At 37.1% G+C, this 23,818-nt stretch overlaps 1 pseudogene; it reads right to left on the reverse strand.

The window, feature by feature from the left end:
• Positions 1 to 1,386: 1,386 nt before the first annotated feature.
• Positions 1,387 to 10,095, reverse strand: LOC118734305 (annotated as a pseudogene).
• Between the last annotated feature and the right edge of the window lie 13,723 nt (positions 10,096 to 23,818).

A 23,818-nucleotide genomic window follows, 5' to 3' on the forward strand; every position in this document is an offset into this window, starting at 1 on the left:
TTTTATTAGGAATATGCTGCGAATGAACTACCAATTTATCAGCTGTTCATGAAACTTGCAAATTATTACTGGAATAGCGTTTTTTGTAATTTTTTTTTGTAGGAGAGCGAATTCTTAGAAATAAAGTTACTGGAGAGTTGCTGTCAAGTTACTGGATAATTTGTAAAGAAACACAACTTTTATGATAGAATTTGTCTATCTTTGCGGTTTCCAATTTCAATTTTTTTAATTCATTATGCTGCAAGTTTTGTTATTATTACGTGCTACTCCCACAATAAGTATGTCTTGCTTTTTGCTTTGTTTTATAAAAAAGAACATTGTTTGTATAAGTTTGAATTAATTGTTTTTATAGACAGGGTATACATACCGCCAATTTGAATTAGTTACTTATACATATATGGGTGTATGATAAGATGCGCAATCAATGGCGCCGCAGTTTAATTTGCGTTAAACACACATACATATATTAGTACATATTTTTGTAAGTACTCTTTGGCTGATAAATATTAGTGTAATGATTATGTGACTAATTTTTTAGCTGTTTTAGTATAATTCTGATGAGGGTGCAATACTAGCACCGAAAGCTAAATAAATTGACAAAATACATTTCAATTGGCTCGGAGATATCGCCTTTGGTTTCATCTTAAAATTGATAAATCCGAGCGTTAAACAATTCTTTTAATGACACTACGTTGCTTTATCTGTTTTTTAATAAAGTTTTCCTTTATGTGTTTACGTGTTTAAATAATGCTACGATCTTGGTTTTAAATAACATATACTTCATTAAATGTGTATGTTTTATTCAAGGACTTATTTATGTAAGTACCCTGCAGGGAGTGACGTTAGCTTATACCTAACTTTAGTCTGTTTACGCGAACACTAGTGCTAACTATTAACTGTGTATTTTGTTCGAAAAAAGCTAACTACTTTTGTGGGGCGATGGCCGCAAAAAAGTCAGACCTGGATACCTCTGCATTACATGTCAACTAACTTGTAACTAACTACTTTTGGACATAAAATATCATAAGAAAAACAAAATATTTTTTTGTTTTTTTACTTCTTTATTTACTTATTTATTTACTTTATTTTATTACATTTCATATTTGTTTACATATTCTGCTCTGGGTGGCCCCATATTCGAACACCGTCAGACATAACTTCAAAATGATAGTATAAAATTTCGATCTTCCTTTTATTTGTCCTGAATACGAAAAAGAATCTGCGAAGTTCAGAAAAAAGGTGTATTGAAAGTAATTTTTGTATGAGGATATTGGATAGAGGCTAAATGGATAGAGTATATTCGATTAAGAATGTCCACGATTTAGCTTTCCCTGATTTCATATATACATATTTGATGTTGCCTTTTTTAAAATATTTGCCTTTTTTAAGATATTTGCCTTTTTTTGCCTTTTCTACCTTTAAAAAAGTGATTATAGCATTTACAATTTTTTTTTAAGATTAAAAAATATACACATGCCCATGCGGCTTATAGAAGCAGAGGGACCTCTTGCCAAATTGGTGTTGAAAAATTCAAAGCCGAACTTATAGGTTTTTACACGAACTTGCAGGAAGTTACAGGAAAATAGATCCCGTACTCCAAAATCATATAAATGAAAGCGATTTTTGGAGAGCTGTGTAGAGAATAAAATTGGAAGATTTTACACGATGTTTTTTCCACCCCGTACTCTTTGCTGTTACTCACTTTTTACTCTCACTCCAGAGAGTGAGTTTGCTGTTTGACCTTTTTACAGGATTTAACACGAAAAGTGTTGGATCAGAGGTATTATATCATCCATACCAGGGATGTTAATTTTTCGGCTTTTTCTGATCCCGAGATTTTCGGGATGGCGTTGTCTCAATCTCGTGATCCCGGGATTAGTCCCGGGATTTAGAATTTCATTACTTTTCAACAACTTGTATCGAAAAAAATGCTTCTATATTGTTTGAGAAGCTCTCCTACCATGGAATAAATAATAAATAAATGGGTTTGAGACAATGGTACAATAATTACAGGTATTGTCTTCCCAGAGAGTGCATATTCCGATCTGCCTTATTTAAAAAATATCATTGTTGCCCACAATAAAACGTTTTTTAACAAACCATCTTACAGAGAACTTATTCAATTTGCAAAAGCCGGAAAAAACATTTACTTGCAAATAAATTCAAAATTTGTATGGCTCACTTAATTTCAAACGTTCTTTTTTTTTGTTTTGAAAAGCCAAATCAAAGTAAAAGAATCATCATTGGACTGCGTCAAAATGAAAATAAGGGAGCACGAATTTCGATGTGAAGCAAAACTCTCTTAAAAGTCAATACCTGTAATTATTATACTATGGCTTGAAACCTACTAAGTGGCGTTTTTGTTTTTTCTCTCTGACCGCAGGATTAATTTTGAAGAACTTTGTAATTTCAAAGAAATGATTAATTCCAAAAGTTATTAAAAAATTCAATGCAATGTAGAATAAAAATATGGGTGACAAATGCAACACGAAATTTCTTTAGAACTTAAAAAATTTAAATTTTTGGATTCACCAGGACGAATAGGTAAGTTTTAAGCTGACAAAGTCAGACGAACGAAATTCGAACAAATATTGCGAAATTTCAAGGATAAAATTTTAAAATGACATTTTCAATATTTGCCAGCCCTTCTGCACTAGAAACTTGAATATGTTTAAATTCTACAGGATTTCTTCATTAGATTTATACCCATACTTCTTCTCTAGGCACATTTCTCTGAATTTTTATACCCGAGCGCATTTATGCACAAGGGTATTATAACTTTGTTCACATAACGGTTGTTTGTAACAGGCAAAACGAATCGAGATAGATATAGACAAATGTATACATAAATGATCAGAATAAAAAGAGAAATGGATTAAGCGGTGACTGTCTGTCCGTCCGTCCGTCCGTCTGGGCACACCTAAACTCGAGTAAAAATTTAGATATCTCAACGAACATTCCCTCCTATCTGTCCAGCTCAACGGCTAGACTTTGGAGCGCTCTCCATATCGGAGCTTGACATTATAAATGCAATTTCTTCCATAAAGTCGTCCCTTAAATGTGACAATGATGGTCTTTGTGCATATTTCTTGAAACAGTGCAGGTCTTCCATCTGTGTTCCTTTGTGTAAAATCTTTAATCTCTCTCTTTCTACAGGTGTTTTTATCAGTCGGTGGAAGGTGGCATCCATCACTCCGATATTTAAATCGGGATGCCGAAATGATGTATCTAATTATAGGCCTATTTCCAAACTAACGGTCTCCTCTAAGCTGTTTGAAAAAGTGGTTAAGGATAAACTTTCTTTCGTTTGTAAAAGTATAGTGGAGCCCCAGCAACATGGTTTCGTTTGTGGTCGTTCCACAGTCACTAACTTAGCGGTATTTTCGGAATACTGTGTCTCAGCATTTAAAAGTGGTTGTCAGGTCGATACTATTTATACTGACTTTTCGAAAGCGTTTGATAAAGTTTCACATGCTATCTTGCTAAGTAAACTGCAGTGTATGGGCTTTCATTCTGTTTTCCTGTCATGGTTGAAATCTTACCTTACAGATAGAACTCTTTTTGTAGAAATTGAAAATTATAAATCCAAGTCCTTTGTTGCTTCGTCAGGTGTTCCTCAGGGTAGCATCCTAGGCCCTCTTTTATTTATTCTGTTTATTAATGATATTGGTACTTGCTTCAAACATTGCAGATATCTTCTTTACGCCGATGATCTCAAATTGTTTCGTAAAATAACTTGTCCGTCCGATGGCCTCTATCTGCAGCATGATTTGGATAATTTAGTCAGTTGGAGTATAATTAATAAGCTATCGCTCAATATAAAAAAATGCTTCCATATGTCAATTTCTAGATCCCCTTGTAAATTGGCTTCGTGTTACTCAATTTTAAATCAGAAGCTCATTTTGGTCAATGATTTTGTTGATCTGGGTGTAGTCTTTGATTCGGGTTTTACTTTTGTAAACCATGTATGCTATTTGCTTCCAAAGGCGTATAGTAACTTAGCTTTTTTACGTCGATATGCGAGGGACTTTAAGGACCCTTACACTAGGAAAATTCTCTTTAACTCGTTAGTACGTTCAAAATTAGAGTATGCGTCAGTCATTTGGAGTCCTATTTATAGCTGTCATTCTATGAGAATCGAACGGGTTCAAAGAAAGTTCCTTCGATTTGCTCTTCAACCACTTAATTTTTCCGACCCGCTTCCGCCCTATGCGGCCCGCTGTCAGCTAATAAATTTGCAGTCATTAGAAAAAAGAAGAATTATTCAGCTCCTTATGTTTCTCTTTGATTTGGTCTGTGGGAAGATCGATTGCCCTGAACTACTAGAGCTAATAAATTTCAATGTTCCTCACAGAACCTTACGATCTCAACCTCCCATTTATCTTAGTGTAGTTAAGGCAAATTTCTATTCGTTAGCGCCTATATTTAGAGCGCTCTCGGAATTTAATAACATCTCTAAGAAGATCGATATCGAATTTTCATCATCAAGATCCTTATTTAAGTCCACGCTTGAATCGTTTTACTCTTAGGTTTAGTTCATGCACTGCTATGTTAACGCTATTATCGTATAATACTTATTTTTGTAATCTGTGTAATCTAGTCTGTAAGATTTTTAATCATAGACTGAATAAAGATGAATTGAAACTTGGCACGTGCACTTCTTTCAGGCGTAGGACGGATGGTGTTGAAAATGGACAAAATCGGACAATAACCACGCTTACCTCCCAGATAACGGTAATTTTCAGAAATACGAAAACTGCGATATTTTAGTAACTGCTGAAGATTATTCACTCAAAATTGATATTCGCAATAAGTTTTACACGAAAAATAAGAATATCGTAAATTTTTGGAAAATGGGCGTAGCCACGCCAACTTATGGTTACATGTGTATATCTTGGCAACCGCTGCACCAATTTCTACCAAAGTCGGCACAGTTGTTGGCCTTGGTACAGCATACCAAATGGACGAAAATTTTTAAAATCGAACAATAACCACACTTATATCCTATATAACGGTAACTTAGAGAAATGCGAAACCTTCGATAAATCAGTAAATATTAACAATTCTTTACCAAGGAATATGTTTATGATAAAATTTTGGAAAGTGGGCGTGGCACCGCCCACTTATGACCACATATATGTATCTCGGTAACTTTTCTACCAATTTGTACCAAACTCGGTATGGTTATTGTCCTGCCACATAGAAGCAAAACGTTGAAAATTATTGAAATCGGACTAAAACGGCAAATTTCAGAAATGCTTGAAACTTCAATATTTCGAAATTTAAGGACGCTTATTCACTCAAAATTGATACACCCCGGCTTACCACGTAGCGGTAGGTTTCGTAAAGGTGAAAAATATATATTTAATACTTGCGCCGGGTATTTAAAGTTCGGCTCCGCGCGAACTTAGACTTTCCTACTTGTTTAAATCATTTTTGAATTACTGACGTCAGAGTGAAAAACTAAAAACGCAATTTTATTATATTTATTATTTAGATATTTTTTATTTTAAAATTTACTATCTCGCGGTGTTATAGGTACAATGAGCTAGACATTTATAAAAAAATATTAATTATTAAATAAAAAAAGAAATATCGCCAATACTGGTCAAGAAAAGGAGTTTCTATTTTTGCCATCAGTGCCAATTACAAATCCCGAAAGCGAGACCTTAAAAAGTCCGAAATCCCGGGATCCCGGGACTAACATTCCTAATCCATGCATATGTATATATTCATATTGATGAACCAGTATGTTCATCAGTTATCAACGTTATCAACGGACCCAGCTAAAATGATTTCAGTATTTTTTAAATTTTCGCCTTGCTTTTTATTAAGCCTACTATATATGTGCCTAAAACCTTGATAGGAATATCAAAGCCACTTGTAAAAAATTAGTCCATACATATATAGGTACATACAATCTTAAGTATGTATACATATAGGTCCAAAGCCGTATGTATCCGCAGAGTTTGTATAATCGGGGGTAATAATCAATTGTACCGCATTTCCTACTTTGCATATGCCTAAATGTATTCAACAATTTGCAATAACAACTAAACACAGGGTACCTCTAAAGAAAATTTAAATTTTCTTCTGCAATACACAGAAATTTTCTGCTGGGCCATGCGTTATAACTTCGCAAATTTTACCCCTACCAAAACCAAAGACGTATACACATCAAAAACACTCACACATCAAAAATTTAGCTCGAAAAACATTACTAATATTAAAAAAAAATCAACAGGTGGCCATTTGTTTGAGCCACTGTATATACTTTTTGTTAGTAAATGAGCTGCAATTTCATAGAATTATTAATTTCTATTTAAAAAATGATAAAATGCCATCTTTTAGTTCTTTGTTATCATTGGCTATCTCCTTCAGTGTGTCAGCTTTGTCTTTCTCTATCTTCGTCCACTCTTTCATTTTCCTAACTCCTCTGTATGTATATGTTGGCTTATCTCCGCTGACAACCCATCACATTTTTCTAAAACTTTCTTTTGTAAAGTACCCACTGCTTTCTTTCTTTTAGGTTCAACCGCAGAAGATGAGCTGCTAGGCATTGGTTGTGATGGCGATGGCAGCGGCGGTGACGGGGTGGGCAGCGGTGTGGTTGGCAGAGGAGGAAGAGGTGATGACAGCAGCGGTGACGGTGTAGGCAGCAGTATGGTTGGCACAGCAGGAAGAGGTGATGCCAGTGGTGAGGAATGTGTTGAGCTTAGTGATGACTGCAATACTGTGGTCAGTGGTGATGGTTAGGATGCTATATCAGCTTCTATTTAAAATAAACCAAACCAAATAAGAATGAAATAAATAAAAAAGGGGTTACTTTTCATAAAGCGCGGTCCATCCATCCTCTTTCGTTTAGGGGGGTTTGAGGAGCAGGGAGGGTTTGCTTCATGATATAGATGCATACGGATTACTTAGAGACTTCAAAATGTTTAGTTCGTATGCACTATTTATCTCTGCGTACGATGAGAGCTGATGGGAAATAACTAATTACCGCCTTGGCCTCTTTTTTTGGTGAGCAGACATCAGAGCTGTGTAAGTGTGAAATCATTTTCAATTTTAAATCAACAATTTTTTTCTATTCAGTTTTCATTACTTATTCCTCGCTTCAGATTAAGGTTCATAATTTTTAAATTTTCCATTCACTCAAAACAGTTATGAATTCACACATCAACATATTCATAGCAAGATTGAAAACACCAATGCCTACTCTATAAGTAATAGTAGAAATTCCGAATTAGTATGTTCAGTCAAGACATCATTCAAAAGTTTTGAAGAAAATCACTTTTCTCTTTTGTGAAAATTTGGCACTATCTAATGCGAGTATTGTCGACAAAATGTTAGTCTGAATGATTAAAAATTAACGAATAAATGGTTAATCCCGATTAATGATTAAAATTAATTAAGCGATTGCTGTGGTGTAGTGGTTAGAATTGCGCACTACCATTCTGCAGGGTGAGGGTTCGAGCCCAGTTCCGGCCAACATAAAGAAGAAAATGTTTTTTGTAATAGTAGTCGGCCCCCGGCAAGAGTCGCGTAAAACTGTAGGTCCCTCCCCTTTTTGCGACAACATCAAGGCGCATGCCACAACATATGTCGATGGTCCTCTGCAATAACGGCACAATTCAACATTTCAGGTTTAGAAACAGACATAATTTGAAAGGTTACAATATGACTGCAAATAATCCGGAATTATTACGTGCCAAGACATATTGTTGCTAAATTACGAAACAAAAATTCTTTAATTGTCTCTACTGGAATATATGAAATTTTGAGTTGTGTCGTTATTGCAGAGGACCATCGATATGTAAGCGCCTTTCTATTATTATTAGTAGTCACAGCCCGTTTTTATATTCGACGCTTCCGGAAATCACATAATATATAAAATAAATAAAAGCTGTTTTAATTAATATTACATAAACTGGAAACTGTTAAAAATAAGTGCGCTTGTGTACAGGTATTTTAGAACCCATTTAGTTCCTAAAATGTCTGTTTGCAACACATAACAACAAAAATGCACATCAAGTAGCTAAGAATGATGAAGGAAATCGATTCAGACATGCCTGTTCAACTGGCCGTGCGTGCTCAAAATAAGCAAATGTTAACTAAGGGGTTATTCAAGTATTATGTAACCACCAGTGCGAAGCGGGGGTCCTGGTTTGCTTATTTTTAATGACGAGGGGCAACATTTCTTCAAATAAGTAAAACATTAATTACACACGCACAAATTTTGTCAGCAATTTCGAGCACAATTGACACTGCACTTCACTCTCGTTTCGAATTTTTGAAAGCGTTTTTTAAGCTATTTAGTGGTTTAACACCTCTTGGAGGCACTTGGTATTGTAAAAAAATATGCGTAATTCGATCCCTAACTACATCTTTTTGTAAAGAATTTTACAATTACAATTATTTTTTTTATTTTGTTTGCATCTGTCATTTGTTACAAATGAAGAAAAGTCTAAAAGTTACCAAATATAAACATTTTTATATCTATTTATTAAAGTAATAATTTTCAATAATAATTTGTTTAATTAATACTTTATTAAAACACAAATTTGGAGTGCAATTACATTTGAAAAACCATTTATCACAAAATGTCATTAATTGTTTGCAAGCGTACTATAGTTTTCATGTATTTTGAGAACAAATAATCGAATATGTATACATACATATGTATAGCATGTACTTACGGCGGCCGCCGTAGCAGTGTGATTATACATATGTCCGTACTTCCACTCCATAGGACCATGGTCGTCCTTCGGAACGCCATGGCAAACCCGAGTATACTTCTGTCTTGAAAACTCTTCTTATAAAATCATTTGACGTTCGGAGTCAGCCTTAAATATGTAGGTGTCTCCATTTGTGTCACAACATCAGAACTCATGCCTCAAGTTTGAGGAGAAGCTCGGCCAAACACTTAGAAAAATATTTTAGCAGCAAATATTTATTTGTTTACTTATTTTAAGGTAGATGGCAATCTTCTGGTTTCACATTTTGAGTACAAAAAACTCAACCCTGATACAACAAATAGTGTTAGTACTGAATGATAATGACAGATTGCAATCGTATAAACGTACAATCATACATGATTGAGTTTTTCTTTTGCATTCACGTTCTCTATGTGAATGGGTGTCAACCATTCCATTACACACTACATATTTTGTGTACAATTTGTAACCAATCTCATGAGTGGTTGTTAAAATTCTTAAATCAAATAATCACATTTTTGAAACGAAAAAAAATGAGAATGTACACTCAATTGATTCAATCATTACACAGCTCTGGCAGACATGCATACAATTTTGATATTTTTTGATAGTTTTTAATTTTTAATATTTTTGAGAATATAAATCTTTTGAATGCTGGCGTGTCAGATGAAAGCTTTTGGGTCTTTCTAATTGGCCGGAGAAGAAAGCTTTCTGATACAACTCTGCGCTGAACTGGTTTTAAAACGAGTTAAATGATTTAACTGGTTCAATTTTCCAACAACAATTGCATGCGATTAAACTTGTTTATGAACATGTTCTGTTCATTTAACTGGTTGAAGCCCATTTAACATGTTTAGCTCTTCAATTTGAACGTAGTATATATCAAGCCAAAAACGCATACATACCGCTGATATTTTCAAGTGTCAGGTCGCAAAACATATTGGCCTTAAAGATTTCGATTATCTGGTGGACGCTTGCGTATAAAGGTCACGCTGAGGGTGATCCACCAGAAGGTCCCATAGCCAATTTCTCTTTTCTATGAACGAATTAAACTTTTAGTTGTTTTCAATATTAATTCTATATTTCTTACCTGTACCGTTGCGCGAAGTTCGCCAACTTCACCTGCACATCCCGGGCGCTGTAGTTATGGCCCAACTTTGCCAGCTCGTTCGCCATCTCCGCGTAGATGTGGCCATTCTTCCGTGCGCCGCGGAGATCAGCAACACGCTCTTCCCACAAATCAAGAATGACTACTTCTCCATCCTCTGCCCAAGCCAGTGTCCTCTTTCTCGGTTTGGAGGTAATAAAATATATATATTTTTAATAAAAATTGAACGTAACCATTCGTGTTTATTTACTCACCATTCTGATTATTCTGCATTCTGTCGTTTAAATTTTATTTTTGTTTGGTATTTGCTATTTGCGCTCCAAAAAGAACCAAAACGAAGAAAACGGGCTTACCTAACAGAGTTGCATTGAGGTTTTGACTCGATTAAGCATTCAATTAATTACCAATTGAGCAATTACGAATTGAAACTTTGTTTCGCAAATCGATCTTAATTAGGGCATTAATTGAAAAAGCTTGGATACATAATTGCTCGATTAACTGCCTGTCTGAAAAGATTCTCTACAAAAAAGGTCCATATACCAAATTATGTAGGACTACTACTTTCGAAGATAAATCCAATTTTAATAAAAAAAAGATTAATTATTGTATTTATTAATTTTTATTTTTTGATCCCATTGAAGTTTGATGGACTTGGGCGAGCCAAAGATATTGACCAAAAATTGTCATCTTTCACACAGATTGTTTTTAGAGCATAATGAACCATATTTTTGCTATTACCAAACAAAATTCTAAAAAAAGGGAATTAAACTCTGCTTACTAACAAATGTCCAACGAACCCTTTCTTTCTTTCAATATCTGCTGAGAAAGCCGTTGGATCCGTTTAATTGATTTATTGATCATCTGGCAACGTTCGTACTGTGCGGTCGCTTAAACATTCGCTTGCAAGAATTTCCAAATTTAATCTGTTTCGCGAGTTCTAATTTGTGTTATTCATACCGGAAAAAGTTTGTTGGAGCCAAGTTCCGTGACGTGGTTTAGTCATAAAGTGCGTTGATTGAAAAATTATATTTTGTCAGCCTTCGTGCCTATTTGCTTGTTTTGGTGCATTATTGTTGCTTTTGCGTGAGTGTGAAAGGAATATCGCAATTGTTTGTTCATTTTGCTATCTTTCGCGCTTTACACACACCTTTGTTTATCATCGATAGCCAATTTCTTGGAGTCAGCTGATTTTACTAACCCAGTGGCATTAAAACTGTTAAGATCAGCACGGTTTCTAACCATTGAACTTATCTAACAAACACCACTAGCTATTAAACTGCCAATTACTGTGAGTTTGTAAGGTATTCAATGATGATGAATTCAAAAAATTTAAGTTCTTAGATACTTCCTCCTCGCCTTCTCCTGGAAAAGGTCTAAAAGTCGTAGGAGAGGCGTGGAAAAGATTGTTTTGAATCCCATCACCGTGGACATTGATCCGCAGAACCGTCCACTTTTGACTCCAACTATGAAAAAAGAACTCATGAACTTTTAACACGCCGAATCTTCAGCGGATTCAATCTCCCCAACCATCTCCCTCTTCTACTGGAACGTCACTTAACTCATGTTCAACAGCTTCATTTCAACGCTAAACCACATCTGAAGCCATCTCCGATTGCGTCAACACCGTCCCGAAGGAACTAGTCGTTGGTCCTTCCAAAAACTCCACAGCTACATCTTAAACCTCTATCACATCTGAAGCCATCGTTACAAAACTCTACAGCTGCACCTCAACCCCCTACCACATCTGAAACCGGTTCCGATAACGTTAACCCCGTCCCGAGGGAATTAGTCGTTATTCCTTCCCAAAAATTGGTTTTTGCATCTAGGTTCTCAAAAGATACCACTGTCGATGTTTTGAAGGGGTATTTAACTTCCAAGCCAAAAGCAAATTAGTTTCATGTACGTAAGTTCAGATTTTCCTATGAAAGAAGCATTTCTTCTTTCCAAATAGACATATCCGAAGATTGCTTTGATGGAGAAATTATCTCTTCTTTCCTTTCTTTTTGGCCAAGCGGTGCTTTCATTCGCGAATTTGAATTTAGGTCTAGACCGCAAGGGCAAAATTTGGCTAAATTTCCGCCTTCCACCTTGGCATCAAAAAAGTAATAAGTAACCTCACCATTAGCATTTACTACTCATTTAAATGTGAGAGGTTTGAACACAAAGCTATCGAGGTCACACTTACAGTCCTATGATATTGACTTAAATGTATTGGTGTTTACTGAAACCTGGCTCAAACCGAGTGTGTTCAATTCCGAAATTTTGTGTCCTAAATATGAAGTTTTTCGAAATGACCGTTTAAATAAAAAAGTTTCAGGCGTCTTAATAGCTGTCCAGACTGACTTTCTTCTGAAGAAATAGAGCCTACTGACAACGATGAAGCTGAATTCCTCTGCGTTTGAATAAGATATCATTCTAATAGCGTTTATCTTGTTGCTATTTATATATATATATCTATACTTGCGAGTGTTTCTTGGAATCTAATAGATGGTATTCTATTACCAAATTCCTCTCGTGATCTTTTCAATCAATTTTTGAACGATCTTTCAGACCTTGGTCTTTACCATAACAACTATATTAGTAATAATTTAGGTAAATGTCTGTATTTAGTTTTTGTGGACGACGTTTCGAAAGTCACAATAGCCCGTAGTTTTGCTTTGATTACACCTACTGATTCTCACCACCCACTACTAGAATTGTCCATGATAAATTCAAGCAGCTCATGTTGTTTTACCAGTAAAAAATTAAGGGCGGAGCGTTACTCATTTAAAACTGTAAATTATAGTAAGCTTAGGTTAGAGGTATCGAAGATATTTTGTTCCCAGTATGATGGGAATGCTGAAAATAGTGCTCTACATTTTAGAAATTCCTTTCGACGTATTTTCAGTAAAATCATTCCTCTTGTTAAGTAAGCTAACGTAACGTCTAACGCTCGGTGGTTTACTGGCGAATTAAAAAGCTTAAAAAAATCAAAAATCCAAAGCATTTAAGGTTTTTAAAAAATCTAGCTTGTCTTCTCACTACTCTGCGTACTCCATTCTTAGGCATAAATACAACGTATTGAACAAAAAGTGTTACAATAATTATATTAACAGCGTTCCACTCAATATAGTTTTCAATCCCAAATCGTGTTACGCCTTTGTGAACACTAAGCGTAAGACTAACGGTTATCCCTCGAAATTGAAGTTAAATGACTTAATCTCCAGCAGCGTTGCCATTTTAGCCGTTTTCCGGCTAGATTTAGCCGGTTTTGATAGCAACTAGCCGGAGAAAATTCGATCTATCCGGCAGCCGATTTGTTAGCCGGTTTGTAAAAAAAAGTTAGCCGTTTTTAGCCGATTTTACTATTTGCCTAATTTTCAGGTGCAAAAAGTAAACAAGTTGTTCGAAAGCAATAATGCAGACCCAATGAAGATTTTTAATGAACTCAATGTTTTACTTTCGCAGCTATGCTCCTTAGTGGTTATTAGCGCGGACACATTTGATCCTATATGCTCCCCGTTGGAACCATACCTTGCTCCATTTCCTCAGTTTTATCACAGTTTTGAAGAGTATTTAAAAACAAAAGTAAGCACAAACGCTTTTGACCACGAAGCCGAGAAAATGGTCGCTATTTTATTATCACTTTAATAAAGGAATTACGCCAACGCCTTCCTACAAATATTGCCACACTAAAAAAAATTGACTTTTTTCGGTTGGAAATGCATTAAGAGTAATTAAACCAAATGTATTTGTTCAACTACAGCAGCAAAAACACAAATATAATGCCGACGAAATAACATCCATAGAGATGCAATGGCAACGGTTAACGTTACATACCTGGAGTAATTTAGACTCAACTGTAAAATTTTGGGCCGAAGTTTATCAATTTCGAAGTGCCCTAGGAGAAAACCCTTTCGCTGACCTTTGCAACTTTAGTTTTCTTGTTTTGCCTATAAGTAATGCAGAAGTAGAGCGAATATTTAGTTCAATGAATATAATAAAAACTAAGCAAACAAATCCAATGTGCGTTAAAACGTGAAACGCTATTTTATATATAAGATACGGTTTAAAACGTGAAGAAAAATGCTGCCATAATTTTACTGTAGATGACGATCTCTTAAAATTAATGAATTCAGGTGATATATCAATAGTGATTCATTTGATGATGAGGAATATACACTCGATATAAATTAATGGTGTTAACTAGTCTTTCGTTTCTTGCGATATATTTAAATAAAGCATGTGGATTTTCACTAAAACATTTTAGCCGCTTTTGCCAGAGTCTATGTGAAATTTCACTAAAACATTTTAGCTGTTTTTAGCCGCTTTTTTTGCCAATCTAGCCGGTCGGCCCAAAAAGTTCTGGCAACACTGGTCTCCAGTGACGAAAATATTATTGCCGATATGTTTGCTGGTTTCTTCGAGTCAAACTACTCTGCACTTTCCCAACCAAATTCGAATCTATCTAGCTACTCATTCTTTCTACCATTGATTGCATCCGAATCCCATCGATATCTGCTGACGATGTCCGCATTCATTTGAATTGTTTGAAAATTTCGTATTCAGCTGGTCCAGACGCACACTGGGGCCAAGCGTGCTCAAAATTCAATTTAAAAAAAATTGTTTTTGGACAAATATAAACGCAGGTTTATGCCCCATTGCCACATTTTAGGGTAAGTTTTCAGCTTTCTATCGTTTCTCGGCTGGGAGATATGCATGTCCAAACTTGACAAATTTAAACAAAAAACTTTTTTTTTTCAAAACTGAGAAATTCAAATGTGCAATTCAAATTGTTACTGTAAGAAAGCGGTATTATATTTCGTTATTTTGTTTTTTTTGCATTACTTTAAATGAAGCTTATTTATTCTTTTGGTGTATCTTGTTTGAAATTATGTGCATACTGCAATAAAGTATGTTCCTTCCTAACTAGAAATCCGCGTTCGAAACCAAAAGCACTTTGCGCATTTTTGAATAAAATGGTTTTAAAAATTTCACTTTGATTTTTATTAAACACAAAAACATATACGTCTGGTTAAGTTTGATTCTGATTCATTTCGAACTTAAACTGTTTATTATTTCTCAATGAATAAATGCGGATTTAGTTCTAACGAGGGCTTAAAATACTTTAGAGAGATCTATAGTAGGAAAACGAGTCGCTGACAATTTAGGAGACGTTTTTAAAAGATTGCTAGTTTCATTAGACCCTCTGATTACTTGCTCGAACTTGTTGCCAGAGATCTTTCTTTGCTGAAGCAATGAATTTTGTAGAACTTGAAGCGAATTATATTAGTTTAACGGGCTTGGATGGGATTTAGATTCCGACTATGAAGCACAAGTGTCACAATTTTCATTATATAGTGCTTATCATAACTATAAGACACCCACATATTGACAAGTTTTGACTATTTTATTATTATTATTCCATTTTAATTAAAAATATAGTTTTTTTCTTACCAAAAATCGAATAAGTCTAAGCTTCAAACTTCTTAAAAATATCGATGTTTTTAAGTTGATATTTAAAAAAAGATTTTGAGTGCAAGTTTGAAGTAGCTAGGACATACCGTTGATTTTTGGCAAGGTTTTTTGAGAAGGCGTCGCTCATTTTCTATAAATAAAAAAATCGTCGAACATACTTCGTATGGAAATACGTACGTCCTAGCTACTTCAAACTTGCTCTTTAATGTACTACAATTAAATGGATTACAAAACTGCATACTCAAAATCCTTTTAATAGTGCTTATCATACCTATAAGACACCCACATATTGAAAATTTTTTGACTATTTATTTTATTAACCGACATCAAAAAAACTTCCAGTTCATCGGATTTTTTTTTTTAATGTATGTTACCGCATAACTTTGGACCACGTTAACCGATTTCGAGAATTCTTTTCTCATCGGAAAGGTGGTAGCTCAAGGGTGGTCCATTATGTTTTACATTAAAACGTAAATTTTTGTATCAAGTATTTCCTATCTTTTACTATCGAACTGATCTCCATATAAATGACTTCCCCTGTTTAACGCTCTTTCCTAGTGATTACAACAAATACACACTTTCTTACTGTAATTACATTTTATCGCTTTTATTTTAGTTTTAATTATTGCGAATTCATTGATAAAGCAATCTTCAAATCGAAAGGACTCTATAAAAGAATTGGCCACTAATGTGTTAGAATATGGTCATCAATGCGTTAAGTTAAAGTCGTAAATGGGTTAAATTTTATTTATTATGTATTTATAATTTATTTATAATTTGCACAATAATAAAATCAAATTAACTTAACATAAGATATTTCAAAAAACTGGGTCACCAATGGGTTAATGCATGATCAATAACGGGTTAAGACGTCAAAAATTTACTCTTAAAAAGTAGTTCAAGCGAGTCTAATGGAAAGAAAATGATTTAAGAATTTTGAGCACCCGCTTATATGGGTAGGCCTCAGTGTGAGACGGTATACCAACAAGTGTCCTTAAAAGTTGAGTATTTGTATAACCCTCTGACAAATATTGTTAATGCTTCCCTAAAACAGGGTCTCTTCCCATCTTCCAAGAAGGATTCGTTTATCTTGCCACTTTATAAAAACGGAAGTAGGACTAACATCGCAAACTATAGAGGTATTTTGAAGCTTTGTGCTATTCCTAAAGTTTTTGAGGCAATCGTTACGGAAGAGCTATCTCACTCTACTACTTCTGCTATTGACCTATCGCAACACGGTTTTGGCAAAGGTAAATCAACTGTGTCTATTCTACTTGAACTCACTACTTATGTATCTAATGGGTTTAAAAACAATCTCCGAACAGACGTGATTTACACTGACTTCAGCAAGTCATTTGATAAATTATCACATTCAACCCTTATATATAAACTTGATCGAATTGGTTTCCCTCCTATTATTCTCAGCTGGCTTTCTTCTTACTTAGTAGATAATTTTTAAAATTGTACTTCTCGGGCAATACATGTCACGTCCGGTGTACCTCAGTGCAGCCATCTTGGTCCCCTCTTGTTTATGTTATTTATAAATGACCTTCCTAAGTTGTTGAATTATTCGAAATGCATAATGTACGCTGATGATGTGTAGCTCTTAAAGTACATTAGTAGTGCAGAAGATAGGGAACATTTGCAAGCTGACCTAATTAGCATTTTCGAGTGGTGTGAAGCTAATTCCATGACACTCAATTTGAAAAAGTGTAAAACGCATGTCCTTCTCTAGAAAATCGTTCCACTCAAATTCGTATATAATATATGACCACAATGTTCAGCAAGTAACCAATTTCATTGACCTAGGTGTAACTATGGATCCGAAACTAGAATTCAAGTCTCACATAAACTCCTGCGTGATTAGGGCTAGAGGAGTGTAGACTTTTATTAAGCGCTCGACTAAGGGAGTTCAACGATCCTTATGTCACTAAAGTTTTACCTGTCTAGTAAGACCGATTTTGGAATATGCATCTACAGTATGGAATCCTAGTTATCAAATTCATAGCGACAGGCTCGAATCAGTGCAGAATCAGTTCCTGTTATTTGTCCTAAAAAATTTAAGTTGGGACTCGTCTAAAAATCTTCCACCCTACAAAGATCACCTCAAGTTTATAGATTTGCCGACACTTCAAAGTCGTAGAGAGATGCTTGTGTTTTTTTTATTAAACTAATCAACGGGATGGTCAATAGTCCCTTTTTACTGAGCGAGATAAATTTTTGTACAATACCCTAGAGACATTTTAAACCTATTGTGTTGAGTATTTGTAAATCAAGCTTTGAAATGCATGATGCTTTTCGTTGATTATGCCAAGATTTTAACAAACATTATGATTGCTTCAACATATCTGAATAGATTTTTTGCTCAGTGAATCGGAAACTGGGCTTTTCGGACCATGAACAACAGCTTGCCCACAGCGCGGAGCGAAAACTAGGTCTTTTCGCCCGCCACACGCAAAAGTAGACTAGAGACTAGGCCTCGCCAGCTACCCAACTTGCTATTTTATATTGTTATTATTATTATTACAAATGAATATGTTTAATTAGATTACTCTGTAATAAATCATACATACGTAAATATCTAAATCTTTTTATCTCATTTGTCTGTAAGAAAACATTTTTATGTAGACTTAATAAATAAATAAATAAATGGATTTAATTGATTGATCTGCTTTTGATTGTAAGAAACTTAACGGTTTTTTGGATTAAACAAAATGTTTGGAGCTGATTTATTGATAATTTTTAGTATTTGTCACTTTTTTTTCTTCTCTTATAACACATATTAAAGGTTTGTTGCGGTGGTAGGTATTATCCTAGAAATGTTTTGCATATTCCTCGTTTGACGGATTGGTGGTTTGCGCTAATGCCATACTGACATCAGAAATATCGTCAACGTGTATTTGTGCAGGCTTCAGTGCTCTATGTTTGTTCAATAAACTGTGAGGCATTGCTTCGACGGGGAATTATTTCTCCGGAATCGCAATGAAAATTGAAAGTTTCTCTGCTATGTGAGACCGGGTGCTTTGTGACCCTTGGGTCTAATAGGTAACAATGCCAAAAAAATATTTCAATTAATTTAATTTTTTGGTAGAAAAAATAAAGTAGTAAAAGATTTTTATTGATCGGACCCAAGGCAAGTGATAAAATCGGATTCAAAATTTGAAAAGAGTACATTTTGACACATATTAAAGGTTTGTTGCGGTGATAGGTATTATCCTAGAAATGTTTTGCATATTCCTCGTTTGACAGATTGGTGGTTTGCGCTAATGTCATACTGACATAAGAAATAACGTCAACGTTTATTTGTGCAGGCTTCAGTGCTCTATGTTTGTTCATTAAACTGGGAGACATTGCCTCGACGGGGAATTCATTCTCCGGAATCCCAATGAAAATTGAAAGTTTCTCTGCTATGTGAGACCGGGTGCTTTGTGACCCTTGGGTCTAATAGGTAAAAATGCCAAAAAAATATTTCAATTACAATGTAAAATTCCATGGTAAACAAATTTTTAATTTTTTGGTAGAAAAAATAAAGTAATAAACAAATTTTATTGATCGGACCCAAGTGATAAAATCGGATTCAAAATTTAAAAAGAGTCAATTTTGACCCTAAGGACCAATGGGGGTCAATACGGTAGTAAAACCCGTTGTTACGTATTCGGCACTGACCAAATGTGGTATACCGATGGAGCGAAGATGGACGACGGAGTACTGGGCAGGCGTACATGGCCCAAGATTCCAGAAGTCTGCCCATGGATACATAATAATAATAATTTTATATTGGAGCTTACACACACATTAGTGCTTGGCCGAGCTTCTCCTCCGATTTGAGGCATGCGCCTTGATGTTGTCACACAAAGGGGAGAGGTCCTACGTAGTGGTAGCGCGCACTGCTAACCACTACACCACAGCGGCCGCCATGGACACATTCTTCCTCTTCTTATTTGGCGCTGTAACCGCCTAAGCGATTTTGGCCGAATTCGACACAGCACGCCAGTCGTTTATTTTCTGTGTCAACTGACTCCAATTGGAAATGCCAAGTGAATCCAAGTCCTTCTCCACCTGCTCTTTCCAACGCAGAGGAGGTCTTCCTCTTCCTCTGTTACCAGCATCGCAGCCTGCGTTGAACAATATTTTCTGATTTACAAGAAAAAAACAGACCAGTTTTGAGCCCTTAGATAAGAGAAGCAACAACAAAATACTCATAAATGTTGTTTTTGCTCTAATACCTGATTGATATGCCTTGGTTATCCCTTTTAAGTGGAGTTTTCTTTAACTGTTTCGAAAAATTTTTAAACGTTAGTCATCTCAGTTAAGAAAGGTACTTATAGATCAACACATAAATTATGACTATCGATCACTTCACTGCTCTAACTGAAAAATTTCATTATAATCGGCTTCTCAATAAAGAAGAATTAAAAGGTGTTAGAGACTCTCTAAAAGAGAGTTTAAAAATTCTGTGGCGATTCCTACTTGCTGCTGTGGATATTCAGAAACGACAGTATCGATGCTATAGTAAACAATTTCTTATCCGGTGCTTATTTCTTTGACATGAAGTTGCTCAATGCTTCAAGTGGTTCTGATTACTTACATCTCGCAAAATAGTCTCTTATTGTGCTAACCTTAATTTTTGAGTCTGGGAAGAGTTCTCGACCTTCTCTAACTCGCAAAAGAAAATTGAAATAATCTCACAATTATCGGGAGTTTAAAACTGTTCGTCAGCATTGATTTTTTAAGTTTTTTTTTTTAAATTAAATTGTTCAAAAGTATTGTTCCCAGGCTGAGAATCCCAGCATACCAGTGGAGTCCGCAGGGTGCACAATTAAGACTCCCTGTATGGTGCGTAGATGCCCCTAGGGAGGCTGAGAAAAGAGTCCCAAAAGAGCATGCCCGCAGGGCATTCTCAGTACATACTTTACAAGGCTTTGCGGTTTTTCAAAATGTTCTTAATTTTGTTTATAGTTAATAAGTATAAAAGTGTTTTGATCATTTATTTTTATTGAAAAAACGCTAAATTTTTATTTATTTATTTACTTATTTTTCATGAGAAATAATTATAAATAATTAGTCCACCAAGGACAAGCGCTGGTTACCGAAGGCCCTAGGCTCAAGTTACTACATATTTTCTTACATCTATGTATATATTTTTAGTTTCTACGTTGTTAAAATATATTTATATACCTGAGATGTTGATGTGATTGGGGTGCAATGCGGTATAGTCGTTGCGCTGGGTATGCAGTTACAGTTGCATGGCTATACTCAATCCCGACTCTTGCGTCCTCGTTCGCGCACTCTGGTCAACGTGAGCAACCCATGTGCGAGATGCGGTAACCAATCCGAGTGGAGCCTTGGGTCACGGCAGAGAGGGAACTTCGGTGGGGCCACTGCAGCGTCTGTACACCAGTATGTGCGGCTGCAAGCGGGTGTCTGCTTGGAGCAAGCGGCTTGCTATATAAACGTGTATCTGGTTGCGAAACCTCCCCCGTCCCAGCAACAGGTTGTGCGCTGGGCTTGGGACCGGTCACGAAAAAGCCACTTCCAGTGAAGGAGCAAGGTAAAGCTTCGGATGAGACCTCCCTTATGATGACGACCACGGCAAACGTTTAAAGGACTGCGATTTGAGGGCATGCACCTGGAATGTCCGGGCCCTTAATGGAGAAGGTGCCTCTGCCCGGCTGGTTGATGTCCTCGTAAGGACAAAAGCTGACATCACTGCCATTCAAGAAATGCGTTGGACGGGGCAAGGCAAGCAATGTTTGGGGCCTTGCGACGTCTTCTACAGATGCCATGTAAAGGCGCGTAAATTCGGAGTTGGATTTGTGGTGGGAGAGAGACTCCGTCGCCGAGTACTGTCGTTCACCCCGGTGAACGAGCGTCTAGCCGCAATCCGCATCAAAGGGAGATTCTTCAACATCTCGCTCATCTGCGCCCATGCCCCGACGGAAGAGAAGGATGAGGCACCTAAGGATCTCTTCTATGAGAGCTGGGAGCGCACGTGCGAGCGCTGCCCCCGTCATGATATCATGAAGGGATCTTTGTAACCACCGTGGGAAAATTCAGTCTCCACGACGAAACGTCCGACAACGGATTGAGGCTGATCGACTTCGCCGGGGCCCGAAACAAGGAAGTATGCAGTACTAGGTTCAAGCATAAAAAAATCAATCAAGCTACGTGGCTGTCTCCGGATCGAAAAACGAGAAACCAAATCGATCATGTTGTGATAGACGCAAGGCACGCTTCCAGTGTTTTAGACGTACGCACACTCCGAGGCCCAAACATCGACTCGGACCACTAATTTGTTGCAGCCAAGATACGCACCCGCCTCTGTGCAGCAAAAACTGTGCGCCCAAATATGCAAGGAAAGCTTAACGTCGAAAAGCAAGGTAGTATGCAGTACTAGGTTCAAGCATAAAAAAATCCATCAAGCTACGTGGCTGTCTCCGGATCGAAAAACGAGAAACCAAATCGATCATGTTGTGATAGACGCAAGGCACGCTTCCACTGTTTTAGACGTACGCACACTCCGAGGCCCAAACATCGACTCGGACCACTATTTTTTTGCAGCCAAGATACGCACCCGCCTCTGTGCAGCAAAAAATGTACGCCCAAATATGCAAAGAAAGCTTAACGTCGGAAAGCTGCAATCACAACAGACAGGCAGGGCTTTCGCTACTCGACTCTCACACCTGCTCTCAGAGAGCACTCTTCAACAAACCGACATATGCGAGCAGTGGAACCACATTTCCCGCTCATTAAGTACCGCCGCCGAAGAAGTAGTCGGATTTCAATGAGCCCGAAAGAACAACTGTTATGATGAGGATTGTCAGGAAGCTGCTGAGAAAAAGATGCCGCCTACAGAGCCACGCTGTGATCGGGCGCAATGCGCGCTATGTGGGGCCGCTATAGGGATCTGAAGAGGGAAGCGAGACGTATTAGCCGCAGTAAGAAGAGAGAGGCCGAAATACGTGAGTGCGAAGAGCTTGAAATGCTGGCCGACAGGCAGAATGCCCGAAAATTTTACCAGAGAGTTAGGCGACTTACGGAAGGTTTAAAGACCGGGGCGTACTCCTGTAAGAACAATAATGGCGACCTAGTAACAGATGTCCAGAACGTACTTAAATTATGGAGGGAACATTTTTCCGCCCTACTAAATGGCAGCAGCACGGAGCGTTTTGTAGAAGAAGAACCCGAGCCCGCATTCGATGATGACGGAGTCAAAGTTCCACTGCCTGACTATGACGAGGTACGTATAGCAATAAAGCGGCTGAAAAACAACAAAACCGCTGCAGCTGACAGCCTGCCAGCTGAGCTATTCAAGTACGGCGGCGAGGAGTCGATAAGGTGCATGCATTAACTATTGTGCAGAATATGGTCACATCAACGCATGCCCGACGTCTGGAATTTAAGTGTGCTCTGCCCAATCCACAAGAAAGGTGACCTCGCCATACGAGCCATCTACCGCGGGATCACCCTTCTAAGCATAGGTTACAAGGTCTTATCGAGCGTATTGTGTGAAAGACTGAAGCCCTCCGTCAAAGAATTGATTAGGCCTTATCAGTGTGGCTTTAGACCTGGAAAATCCACCATAGACCAGGTATTCACAATACGCCAAATCATGGAAAAGACCCGCGAGAAAAGGGTCGACACTCCCATTTGTCGACTTTAAAGCCGCTTTTGACACCACTAAGTTACCTATATGCCGCTATGTCTGAATTTGGCATCCCCTCAAAACTCATACGGCTGTGTAAAATGACGTTGAGCAATACCACCAGCTCCGTCAGAATTGGGAAAGAACTCTCCGAGCAGTTCACCACAAAGCGGGGTTTCAGACAGGGCGACACCCTTTCATGTGACTTCTTTAATCTGATTTTGGAGAAGATAATAAGAGCTACAGAACTGAACCATTCAGGAACAATTTACTAAAAGAGCGTGCAATTGCTGGCTTATGCCGATGACATCGACATCATCGGTAACAAGAACCGCGAAGTCTGTTCTGCCTTTTCCAAGTTGGATAGGGAAGCAAAGCGAATGGGTCTGGTGGTAAACGAGGACAAGACGAAGTATCTCCTGTCATCAAACAAACAGTCAGCACATTCACGCCTTGGCACCCACGTCACTGTTGACAGTTACAATTTCGAGAAAGTAGAGAATTTCGTTTACTTCGGAACCAGCATTAACACCGATAATAATGTCAGCATTGAAATCAAACGCAGAATCACTCTTGCCAACAAGTGCTACTTTGGACTGAGTAGGCAATTCAGGAGTAAAGTCCTCTCTCGACTTACGAAAACCACGCTATATAAGTCTCTCATCATGCCCGTGCTGGTATATGGCGCAGAAGCATGGACAATGACAACATCCGATGAGGCGGCTCTTGGAGTGTTTGAGAGAAAGATTTTGCGGAAGATTTACGGGACTTTACGCGTTGGCGACGGCGAGTACCGCAGACGATGGAACGATGAACTGTATGAGCTTTACAACGACATAGACATAGTGCAGCAAATAAAAATACAGCGGTTCCGCTGGCTTGGCTATGGCGTTC

The sequence above is a fragment of the Rhagoletis pomonella genome, unplaced genomic scaffold (assembly GCF_013731165.1).
Source record: "Rhagoletis pomonella isolate Grant_MI unplaced genomic scaffold, Rhpom_1.0 Rhpom_scaffold_00001, whole genome shotgun sequence".
In the NCBI taxonomy this organism is placed as follows: domain Eukaryota; kingdom Metazoa; phylum Arthropoda; class Insecta; order Diptera; family Tephritidae; genus Rhagoletis; species Rhagoletis pomonella.